General features: G+C 44.5%; 1 long non-coding RNA gene across 1 annotated transcript; it reads right to left on the reverse strand.

The window, feature by feature from the left end:
- Window positions 1–1,988: 1,988 nt before the first annotated feature.
- LOC125524517 lies at window positions 1,989–4,181 on the reverse strand. Its single transcript, XR_007290794.1, has 2 exons — window positions 2,222–4,181; window positions 1,989–2,111 (listed from the first exon to the last, which is right to left on the reverse strand). It is a non-coding gene; the product is annotated as an uncharacterized LOC125524517 (long non-coding RNA).
- Between the last annotated feature and the right edge of the window lie 8,813 nt (window positions 4,182–12,994).

Consider the following 12,994-nt stretch of genomic DNA (forward strand, 5'->3'; position numbering starts at 1 on the left):
AGAAAATAGCTTCAATTTAACGACACATTATCGACATCTTTTTTCTTTTGCATATCACATAAATCAACGAAGCTATTCAGATGAGTAGCGGCATCTTCAATAGGAAGGCCGGCGAATTGATCTTTCATAACAAGATTCAACAAAGCAGTATTAATTTCACAAGATTCAGTATTAGCAAGAGGAGAAATCGGAGTGCTAAGGAAATCATTATTATTGGTATTGGTGAAGTCACACAATTTGGTAGTATCTTGAGCCATCGCGACAAACAAGCAATCCAACACACGAGCAAAAAAAGGCCAACGGGCAAAAAGAGGCAAATAGAGAGGGAGGATAGAGAGAGAGGGCGAATAAAACGGCAATGGTGAAGTGGGGGAGAGGAAAACGAGAGGCAAATGGCAAATAATGTAATGCGAGAGATAGGGATTGTGATGGGTACTTGGTATGTTGACTTTTTGCGTAGACTCCCCAACAACGGCACCAGAAATCCTTCTTGCTACGTCTTGAGCTTGCGTTGGTTTTCCCCGAAGAGGAAGGGATGATGCAGCAGAGTAGCAAGTATTTCCCTCAGTTTTTGAGAACCAAGGTATCAATCCAGTAGGAGGCCACGCTCAAGTCCCTCGTACCTGCACAAAGAGATAGCTACTCGCAACCAATGCGATTAGGGGTTGTCAATCCCTTCACGGTCACTTACGAGAGTGAGATCTGATAGATATAATATTTTTGGTATTTTTGGTATAAAGATGCAAAGTAAAAAGTAAAAGCAAAGTAAAAGGCAAAGCAAGATTAAAGTGGTGGAGATTGATATGATGAGAATAGACCCGGGGGCCATAGGTTTCACTAGTGGCTTCTCTCAAGAGCATAAGTATTCTACGGTGGGTGAACAAATTATGTTGAGCAATTGACAGAATTGAGCATAGTTATGAGAATATCTAGCCATGATCATGTTTATAGGCATCATGTCCGTGACAAGTAGACCGAAACGATTCTGGATCTACTACTATTACTCCACTCATCGACCGCTATCCAGCATGCATCTAGAGTATTAAGTTAAAAACAGAGTAACGCCTTAAGCAAGATGACATGATGTAGAGAGATAAATTCATGCAATATGAAATAAACCCCATCTTGTTATCCTCGATGGCAACGATGCAATACATGCCTTGCTGCCCCTTCTGTCACTGGGAAAGGACACCGCAAGATCGAACCCAAAACTAAGCACTTCTCCCATGGCAAGAACTACCAATCTAGTTGGCCAAACCACATGGATAATTCGAAGAGACTTGCAAAGATAACCAATCATACATAAAAGAATTCAGAGAAGATTCAAATATTATTCATAGATAGACTTGATCATAAACCTACAATTCATCGGTCTCACCAAACACACCGCAAAAAGAAGATTACATCGAATAGATCTCCAGAAGAGAGGGGGAGAACTTTGTATTGAGATTCAAAGAGAAAGAAAAGCCATCTAGCTACTAACTATGGACCCGAAGGTCTGAAGTAAACTACTCACACTTCATCGGAGGGGCTAGGATGATGGAGAAGCCCTCCGTCATGACGGCCCTCTTCCGGCGAAGCTCCGGAACAGGCTCCAAGATGGGATCTCGTGGATACAGAAAGTTGCGGCGGTGGAATTAGGTTTTTCGCTCCTGGTCTGATCGTTTGGGGGTACGTGTGTATATATAGGAGGAAGAAGTACGTCGATGGAGCACCGAGGGGCCCACGAGGCAGGGGGCGTGCCCTAGGGGGGGCGCGCCCCCCACCCTCGTGACCTCCTCTTTGACTCTTTGGAGTAGGGTCCAAGTCTCCTAGATCACGTTTGATGAGAAAATCACGTTCCCGAAGATTTTATTCCGTTTGGACTCTGTTTGATATTCTGTTTCTTCGAAACACTGAAATAGGCAAAAAAACAGCAATTCTGGGTTGGGGCTCCGGTTAATAGGTTAGTCTTAAAATAATATAAAAATGAAAAATAAAACTCAATATAGTCCAAAACAATAGATAATATAGCATAGAGCAATCAAAGATTATACATACGTTGGAGACGTATCAGCCGCCTGCCGCCGATGAGTCCCTAAACCGTTTTCTTCCACGAGCAAATCGTCGTGCTACGATGAAAAGAAGAGGGAATCAGTGAATCGCCGTTGTCTCTGAATCGCCGCGCTCCGGATTAATTCTACACCTCCGTCTCTGAATCGCCGTTGCGGCCTTGCTCTACCTCGGCTGAGTCGCCGTCGCCGATGTGCTTTTAAGTCGCCCGGTCTGGCTTTTCCTCGACCCGTCAGTGCCTTTGCCCTTTTCGCTGCTGATCTGTCGCGGGCCCACCTAGCTGCGAGCCGCCTCTCCGAGTCACCACCTCGGCGTTGCGTCTGATTTCGAGTTACCTCAGACTGTCGCTGACCCGCAGTTTGCCTCTGCCTGTTCTACTCCAAGACGCGGCTCCCTGCTTCCGCTGTTGCAGCCTTCCAAATCGCCGCTGCTCCAAGTCGCTCTGAAACACCACAACTATTGAGGCTACCGAGCTGCCCCAGGATTGAGACGCCACATCCACCAGTGGAGCGGCAGTACGAGTCGCCGCGCCCTCAATTCGCCTCGTCTACAAGTTGCCTCACTGTTTCCAAACTGACATGCCTCTGTTCCGAGTCACGTCGTTTCACCTGCAAACAGCCAATTTGGTCCATCATGACCCGCTGCAACTGATTCAGAGCTGCCTCGCCGCAGGTCATCCCGCGCTCTGAGCTGGCACAGCCTCGAGTCGCCTTGCTGCGGGAGTCGCCGCCGTTTCTGTTTGTCTCCTCCGCAATGAGCCATTGTGGCACGTTGAACCGCCCATTGCCGCGCTGCTCACGCGCGCGCCAAGTCACCGATGCCGAGTCATCACCCGTGCCAGGCTCCGCTTCGTTCTGCTTCTGCCGCCTGCCTAAACCACCTCGGCGATGTCTCCTCGTCACCATTGGATAAACCGACGCTGTCCCAGACTGCCTCAAGAGGCCTGGCCGTCCGCCGCAAGCCGGTGTTTCCGCCGTCGCACCGCCGGGTGCCTCCTCTGCTGCGTGTAAACCGCCGATTCAGCCACACCTGTGACCTGGACGATGCGGACGAAGAGGGGTCAAAGCGGACACGACCCGGAGAAGGATACACATTCTGTGGTCGCCTCGACCTTGCTCCGAGTCGCCGGAAGGCATCAGAGTCACCACCTGCCGTCATCTCCGAGTCGTTCCATCGCGCCTCGAACTGCCCGTCTTCATCACGAGTGGCCCTCGCCGAGGGGCCCGGCGCCTCTCCTTCCGCTCCATGGTTGTACGCGCCCGGCCGGACCTGCTCCGGGCCGTGAGCCCCTTGGCCGTGCTACGACGACCCGGGTTCGCTCTGCCACCCGCCATCTTCTTCCGTCGCCTTGAGTTACCCTGCTTCTCCGGGCCTCCGTGTTTCTGAGCCAATCCACGGGCACGGTCGCTATCCTGAGTCGCCGTTGTTGAACTGCCGGGCTGTGACCCGTCGGCGCCCCCGAGCTGCTGCCGCAGTCGACGTCTCCCACGGTCTCTCGGCGCCCTGAGCCACCGCACTTCGGGTCGCAACCCGCCTCCGCGTTGCCCTCCTCTGCCATGGGCCTCCCGGGCCTGCCTCAAATCGCCGAGCCGTCGCCGCGGGCCGCCTTCGCTGTACGCCGCCTCCGAGCTGCTGCTTTGAGCCGCCGCCCTTGCTGCGTGCTGCCGCCACAACTCCTCGAGCCGGACCGCGACCCGCCAGAGGCATGCTCGACCGGAGCCGCTACGGCCTCCCCTTGCTTCTGGGCCAGTCCACCTCTACGCCGTGGCTCGCCGCGGCCATGTCGATGAGCTGTCGTCCTGGTGTTAAACCGCCGCCGGGTCAAGTTGACCCGGCCTCACCGCCGCCCCTACAGTCGCCAAGTGACCCGCCGCCGGGTCAAGTTGTTTTTTCAGTAAAGGAAAGGCAGAAGCAGATCAATCAAAGAAACGACCGACTTGGGAGTTTTTCTGGTCCACTTGATAAAGTCTCATATCAATTGGAGTGTGTGGATATCACTCTTGCGTAAGGACCGAGACCATGGACCATGTCCCGAAAGCATACAAGGATCAATTGTATTGAAAAAGTTATCTACGGATGGCACTTGTGGGTCATCGATTATCCAAACAAATCAGGTGATGTCCATCCAAATTTATTTTATTGACACATATTGTTTTTATCAAAGAATAATTACTCTGGTCTATAATGTTTTCCACAAGACCATTATTTATTACAAAAATGGTGTCGTGTAAGGGGTGCGCGCCAACATCACGTTTGCACTAGTGCTTGTTCATGCCGTGATGCTCGATGGACACATACCTTCACCGTCGTGATGATCAATTCCGCGGTGGATAATTTCTGGCCTAACATATTAGGTGAAATCCATTTAGTATATTTTTATATTGTATATTGCTTTCTTTAAAAGAGCAATTACTCCGGCTTGCAAAGTTATCTAATGCGGGACCCTAAACCGCCATATTGGAGCAAATTTAAAGGCCGTCGGAAAATTTCCAGCTTAAAAAGAAGGATTCTGGTTTAAAATCCTGTTCAAGGGAAAGCTGTCTCCCACAAAGCTTTGAAGCTCTCAGTATCCGGTTTAATAATTTCCGGTTCAAAAGAATAATCTCTCGCAAGTTCGAGTTCTTTGGAAAAATTAAAGGGACCAAAGAGAGTCTGTTGCAAAAGCACAGCTCAAACATAGGTGCCCCTTGAGCACAGCTCACAATAATCACTTGGGGGCTCGGTCGTATTCGAACCATAACTACACCTCTTGATCGGCGTAAGGCCACCAGGGAAATCACTTGAGGGCCAAAGAGAGTGTTGCAAATGCACAACTCAAACATAGGCACCCACTGAGAACAGCTCAAAATATTGCTTGGGGTCTCTTTACTTCTCAAAGAACAAAGAGTCTACACTTGTAATAGGCTATCAAGCCAGGCTTGGAAGCCAGGTGTATTCACCTAAAACCCCGGGTTATCCTGCCTTTTTAAGTAAGCCACTCCGTCCAGGTAAACCTAGTATGACCCGCCGAACGTTTGACAAGTCAATCTCACAGGCCCTGAACTTGTCAAAGTTAAAACGACCATTGGTTAATGATTGAGGTCCATCTTAAAAGGCTTTGTGAAATGGTTTAACTCAGTGGCCTGGCAGCCCATGAAAAGCCTTGATTTTGGCCCTGGCAGCCCATGAAAAGCCTCGCATGTTCTTTTTATGCTTTTATTTGCCAAGTTTTTTCTCCTTTGATGAGGTTTATACTATTTTATGATAAACCGGCGTTTATTAACCCGGCCTGGCTTTCAACTATAAGTCGCCAGTATGATGATAAATTATACAGTGTTTATTAACCCGGACTGGCTTGGGATTATAAGTTGCCAGTATATATTTGGATTGCGCCATTGGAATCATGCGCTCACAAATCATTGGATTATATTATTCAAATCTTCAAATAGCCAACATGGCTGGATTTTATTATGGTTATCAGTAACCAGTATTATGATTAAGGTTTTCGAAGTCGCTTTAGTGCAATGGCTATTATATTATCAATGGATATGATTTATTCTACAATTGAAGGAATAGTCCCGAGTCGCTGCAGGCTTATGACCCGGCACTTGGGGGCTACATTATTTAAGTTGAGATTATATCAAATATGCAAGTCTCATGTCGTTGCAAGCATGCACCATGATACTTGGGGGCTAATGCAAAGTCATTTTTTGGCCTTATTGAAGACCCGACTCATCACATCATAATGAGACGGCCTTTGGGGGCTACTAATTGCTCCTATCAATGATTCAACGTACACAAGTATTAATCCATTATATGCAAGGGTCCACTGCTCAGTTGGTAAAGCACAAAGCTCTTAACCTTGTGGACGTGGGTTCAAGCCCCATGGTGGAGTTACATCATATGACGTTATTTTCAATGAAGCATGATTATATTTATAAAGTCCCTGCTCATTATTGCATAATGACCCGGCCCTTGGGGGCTACACTAGTTGAAGTTTTTATGAGCATAAGGCAATTACAAGTCCCAGGTTGCTACAAGCATGACAACCCGGCACTTGGGGGCTACATAATATGGAGTATTCAGTTTTTACTAAGTGACTGGGATGAACAACATGGATTTCTTCTTAAGTGGTAGTATTTATATTGAAGCAAGTCTTAAGCCATCACTTTGTTCTGCTCAAGACTTGGGGGCTACAGGTAATATGGATATAAGGGAGAAAAATCTTCAAATTCTTAGTTTTAAATAAACCAGATTGACCCGGTGTCTGCAACAATCATAATCCGGTGTCATCAATAATCATGAACCGGCGTTGGCAACAATCATAACCTAGAATTATCAGTTTTATAACCGGCGATTTTGGAAGTCATAGCTCGGCAAATTCTACAGTTTTAAACCGACTGGATATCAGTTGAATATTTCAAAGACCAACATTTTGGTCAAGTTAGAGCATTGAAGGCCGACTCAAATGGATTCTTTATTTACAATATTTATTCTACAAGAAAATTGATTATGAAGCTGGTCTATTAACCCGGATTTTCTAGAAGAAGGAAATGACAAGGACTTAAGGATGATCAGGTGCCAGTTTACAAGAATTCTTAACCCGGAGCACAACCTATGACAAATTTGTTCTTGTGTTTATTTTGCAGCATAAGTTTACCATGGATAAATCCAAGATGAACTTGGGGGCTAATGTCAGGGATATACCCCGCGTGTAACCCGGCCGGAAGTATAACCCGGCCGGACTTGGCGATTCACCGGCGACCCGCACTGACCAGACGGTTTACAAGCAACCTGACTGAACATTATGACTCACTGGTAACTCGGCGGGCGGGACAGACGGATGACAAGGCCCATGGCCCAGAAAGTCGGCTCATGTTATGGTGGGCAGGTTTAAGAGGAAAGGCGTGAGGAATATTTATCTTACAAGTAGTTAAGACCTGGACTTGTATCTGGTTTGTATTAGAAGGTAGACTAGTCCTAATCCTAATAGGACTCCACCTGTAACCCGCCCCTCTAACTTATATAAGGAGGGGCAGGGCTCCCCAAGAGGGACAAGCGACAAGAAACAATCTCTAGGGCCGGACACAAAAGGGGAAGCCAGCTTATGCGGCGACTCTCTCGTGATGATAATGAGATCTAGCCCCAAACAACATGTAGGGCTATTACCGGATGATGTTTCCCGGGGCCCGAAGCTGTCTAAATCCTTGTCTTGTGTTGTGTCTCTCGATTCCGTTCAACCCCTCTCAAGCTACTACAAAGATGCGTTGGCCTCACGACTAAGTCCTCACACTAGGACATCTTCCGTGACAATTCCACGACAGTTGGTGAGACAACCATGTGATGACACGTTGATAGAGATCAAGATGATGGAGATCATGGAACCATGCCGGTGACGATAGAGATCATGACGGTACTTTGGAGATGGAGATCAAAGGCACAAGATTATCATGGCCATATCATTTTACATATTTGATTGCATGTGATGTTTATCCTTTATGCATCTTATTTAGCTTAGTTCGGCGGTAGCATTATAAGATGATCTCTCACTAAATTTCAAGGTATAAGTGTTCTCCCTGAGTATGCACCGTTGCGACAGTTCATCATGTCGAGACACCACGTGATGATCGGGTGTGATAAGCTCTACATTCACATACAACGGGTGCAAGCCAGTTTTGCGCACGCGGAATACTCGGGTTAAACTTGCCGAGCCTAGCATATGCAGATATGGCCTCGGAACACTGGAGACCGAAAGGTCGAGCATGAATCATATAGTAGATATGATCAACATAATGATGTTCACCATTGAAAACTACTCCATCTCACGTGATGATCAGACATGGTTTAGTTGATTTGGATCATGTTATCATTTAGATGACTAGAGGGATGCCTATCTAAGTGGGAGTTCTTAAGTAATATGATTAATTGAACTTTAATTTATCATGAACTTAGTCCTCATAGTATTTGCATAACTATGTTGTAGATCAATAGCTCATGATGTAGCTCCCGTTTTTTTATATATGTTCCTAGAGAAAAACTATGTTGAAAGATGATAGTAGCAATGATGCGGACTAGGTCTGCGATCTGAGGATTATCCTCATTGCTGCACAGAAGAATTATGTCCTTGATGCACCGCTAGGTGACAGACCTATTGCAGGAGCAGATGTAGACGTTATGAACGTTTGACAAGCTCGGTATGATGACTACTTGATAGTTTAGTGCATCATGCTTTACGGCTTAGAACCGGGACTTCAAAAATGTTTTGAATGCCACAGAGCATATAAGATGTTCCAAGAGTTGAAATTGGTATCTCATACTCATGCTCGTGTCAAGAGGTATGAGACCTCTGACAGTACTTTGCCTACAAGATGGAGGAGAATAGCTCAACGAGTGAGCATGTGCTCAGAATGTCTGAGTACTACAATCACTTGAATCAAGTGGGAGTTAATCTTCTCGATAAGATAGTGATTGACAGAGTTCTCTAGTCACTATCACCAAGTTACTAGAACTTTGTGATGAACTATAATATGCAAGGGATAATGGAAATGATTCCCAAAGCTCTTTGCGATGCTGAAATCGGCGAAGGTAGAAATCAAGAAAAAGCATCAAGTGTTGATGGTTGATGGTTGACAAGACCACTAGTTTAAAGTAAAAGGGCAAGGGAAATAAAGGGAACTTCAAGAAGAATGGCAAGAAAGTTTCCACTCCCATGAAGAAGCCCAAAGCTAGACCCAAGACTGAAACTGAGTGCTCCTACTGCAAAGAAAATTGTCACTGGAAGTGGAACTGCCTTAGATACTTGGCGGATAAGAAGGATGGCAAAGTGAACAAAGGTATATTTGATACACATGTTATTGATGTGTGCTTTACTAGTGTTTATAGCAAACCCCTCGGTATTTGATACTAGTTCAATTGCTAAGAGTAGTAACTCGAAACGGGAGTTGCAAAATAAACAAAGACTAGTTGAGGACGAGGTAACGATATGTGTTGGAAATGATTCCAAGGTTGATAAGATCACCATCACACACTCCCTTTACCGTCGGGATTAGTGTGGAACCTAAAAATAAATGTTATTTGGTGTTTGTGTTGAGCATAATATGATTGGATCATGTTTATTGCAATACGGTTATTCATTTAAATCAAAGAATAATTGTTATTCTGTTTACATGAATAAAACCTTCTGTGGTCATACACCCAATGGTGAATGGTTTATGAAATCTCGATTGTAGTGATACACATATTCCTAATACTGAAGCCAAAAGATGCAAAGTTAATAATGATAGTGCAACCTATTTGTGGCACTGCCGTTTAGGTCATATTGGTGTAAAGCGCATGAAGAAACTTCATGCTGATGGACTTTTGGAATCACTTGATTATGACTCACTTGATGCTTGCGAACCATGCCTCATGGGCAAGATGACTAAGACTCCGTTCTCCGGAACAATGGAGCGAGCAACTGACTTATTGGAAATAATACATACTGATGTATGCGATCCGATAAGTGTTGAGGCTCACGGCGGGTATCATTATTTTCTGACCTTCACACATGATTTGAGCAGATATGGGTATATCTACTTAATGAAACATAAGTCTGAAACATTTGAAAAGTTCAAAGAATTTTAGAGTGAAGTGGAAAATTGTCGTAACAACAAAATAAAGTTTCTACGATCTGATCGCGGAGGCAAATATTTGAGTTACGAGTTTGGTTTTCATTTGAAACAATGTGGAATAGTTTCACAACTCACGCCACCTGGAACACCACAACATAATGGTGTGTCCGAACATTGTAATCATACTTTATTGGATAAGGTGCGATCTATGATGTCTCTTACCGATTTACCATTATCGTTTTGGGGTTATGCATTAGAGACAGTTGCATTCACATTAAATAGGGCACCATCTAAATCCGTTGAGATGACACCGTATGAACTATGGTTTGGCAAGAAACCAAAGCTGTCATTTCTTAAAGTTTGAGGTTGCGATGCTGATAACCCACAAGTATAGGGGATCGCAACAACTTTCGAGGGTAGAGTATTCAACCCAAATTTATTGATTCGACACAAGGGGAGCCAAAGAATATTCTCAAGTATTAGCAGCTGAGTTGTCAATTCAACCACACCTAGAAACTTAGTATCTGCGGCAAAGTGTTTAGTAGAAAAGTAATATGATAGTGATGGTAACGGTAACAAAAGAGTAATGAAAGCAAAGTAATATTTTTGGTATTATGTAGTGATTGTAACAATAGCAACGGGAAAGTAAATAAGCGTAAACCAGTATATGGAAAGCTCGTAGGCATCGGATCAGTGATGGATAATTATGCCGGATGTGGTTCATCATGTAACAGTCATAACATAGGGTGACACAGAACTAGCTCCAATTCATCAATGTAATGTAGGCATGTATTCCGAATATAGTCATACGTGCTTATGGAAAAGAACTTGCATGACATCTTTTGTCCTACCCTCCCGTGGCAGCGGGGTCCTAATGGAAACTAAGGGATATTAAGGCCTCCTTTTAATAGAGAACCGGAACAAAGCATTAGCACATAGTGAATACATGAACTCCTCAAACTACGGTCATCACCGGTAAGTATCCCGATTATTGTCACTTCGGGTTTAACGGATCATAACTCATAATAGGTGACTATAGACTTGCAAGATAGGATCAAGAACTCTCATATATTGATGAAAACATAATAGGTTCAGATCTGAAATCATGGCACTCGGGCCCTAGTGATAAGCATTAAGCATAGCAAAGTCATAGCAACATCAATCTCAGAACATAGTGGATACTAGGGATCAAACCCTAACAAAACTAACTCGATTACATGATAAATCTCATCCAACCCATCACCGTCCAGCAAGCCTATGATGGAATTACTCACGCACGGCGGTGAGCATCATGAAATTGGTGATGGAGGATGGTTGATGATGACGACAGCGACGAATCCCCCTCTCCAGAGCCCCGAACGGACTCCAGATCAGCCCTCCCGAGAGGTTTTAGGGCTTGGCGGCGGCTCCGTATCGTAAAACGCGATGAAATCTTCTCTCTTGTTTCTTTTCTCCCTGAAAGCAGATATATAGAGTTGGAGTTGGAGTCGGGAGGTCTCCAGGGGGCCCACGAGGTAGGGGCGCGCCCTAGGGGGGGCGCCCCCCACCCTCGTGGACAGGGTGTGGGCCCCTGGTCTTCATCTTTGGCGAGGATTTTTTATTATTTATTGTAAGATATTCCGTGGAGTTTCAGGTCATTCCGAGAACTTTTGTTTTCTGCACATAAAACAACATCATGGCAGTTCTGCTGAAAACAGCGTCAGTCCGGGTTAGTTCCATTCAAATCATACAAGTTAGAGTCCAAAACAAGGGCAAAAGTGTTTGGAAAAGTAGATACGACTGAGACATATCAACTCCCCCAAGCTTAAACCCTTGCTTGTCCTCAAGCAATTCAGTTGACAAACTAAAAGAAATAAAGAAAAACTTTTACAAACTCTGTTTGCTCTTGTTGTTGTAAATATGTCAAGCTAGCATTCAAGTTTTCAGCAAAGATTATAACTAACCATATTTGCAATAATTCTCAGGTCTCATGATTGCCCATATCAATAGCATAATCAACTAGCAAGCCATAATAATAAATCTCGGATGACAACACTATCTCAAAACAATCATAATATGATATAACAAGATGGTATCTCGCTAGCCCTTTCTGAGACTGCAAAACGTAAATGCAGAGCACCTTTAAAAATCAAGGACTGACTAGACATTGTAATTCATGGTAAAAGAGATCCAATCATAGTCACACCCAATGTAAACTAACAATAATGAATGCAAATGACAGCAGTGCTCTCCAACTGGTGCTTTTTAATAAGAGGATGATGACTCAGCATAAAAGTAAATAGATAGGCCCTTCGCAGAGGGAAGCGGGGATTTATAGAGGTTCCAGAGCTCGGTTTTGAAATAGAGGTGAATAATATTTTGGGCGGTATACTTTCATTGTCAACATAACAACCAAGAGATGGCGATATATTCCATGCTACACACATTATATGCGGTTCCCAAACAGAATGGTAAAGTTTATTCTCCCCCTCCACCAACAAACATCAATCCATGGCTTGCTCGAAACAACGAGTGCCTCCAACTAACAACAGTCCCAGGGGGAGTTTTGTTTTGCAATTATTTTGATTTAGTTTGCATAAAGCATGGGACTGGGCATCCCGGTGACCAGCCATTTTCTCGTGAGTGAGGAGCGGAGTCCACTCCTCTTGAGAATAACCCGCCTAGCATGGAAGATACAAATAGCCCTAGTTGATACATGAGCTATTCGAGCATACAAAACAGGATGATTATTTGAAGGCTTAGAGTTTGGCACATACAAATTTACTTGGAACGGCAGGTAGATACCGCATATAGGAAGGTATAGTGGACTCATCTGGAATAACTTTGGGGTTTAAGGGATTGGATGCACAAGCAGTATTCCCGCTTAGTACAGGTGAAGGCTAGCAAAATACTGGGAAGCAACCAACTAGAGAGCGACAACAGCCATGTACATGCATTAAAATTAATAAACATTGGATGCAAGCATGAGTAGGATATAATCCACCATGAACATAAATATCGTGAAGGCTATGTTGATTTGTTTCAACTACATGCGTGAACATGTGCCAAGTCAAGTCACTTAAATCATTCAAAGGAGGATACCACCCCATCATACCACATCATAACCATCTCAATAGCATGTTGGCACACAAGGTAAACCATTATAACTCATAGCTAATCAAGCATGGCACAAGCAACTATGATCTCTAATTGTCATTGCAAACATGTTTATTCATAACAAGCTGAATCAAGAACGATGAACTCATCATATTTACAAAAACAAAAGAGGCCGAGTTCATACCAGCTTTTCTCATCTCAGTCAGTCAATCATATATCATCATAATTGCCTTTTACTTGCACGACCGAACGATGTG

The sequence above is a fragment of the Triticum urartu genome, chromosome 7 (genome assembly GCF_003073215.2).
Source record: "Triticum urartu cultivar G1812 chromosome 7, Tu2.1, whole genome shotgun sequence".
Lineage (NCBI taxonomy): Eukaryota > Viridiplantae > Streptophyta > Magnoliopsida > Poales > Poaceae > Triticum > Triticum urartu.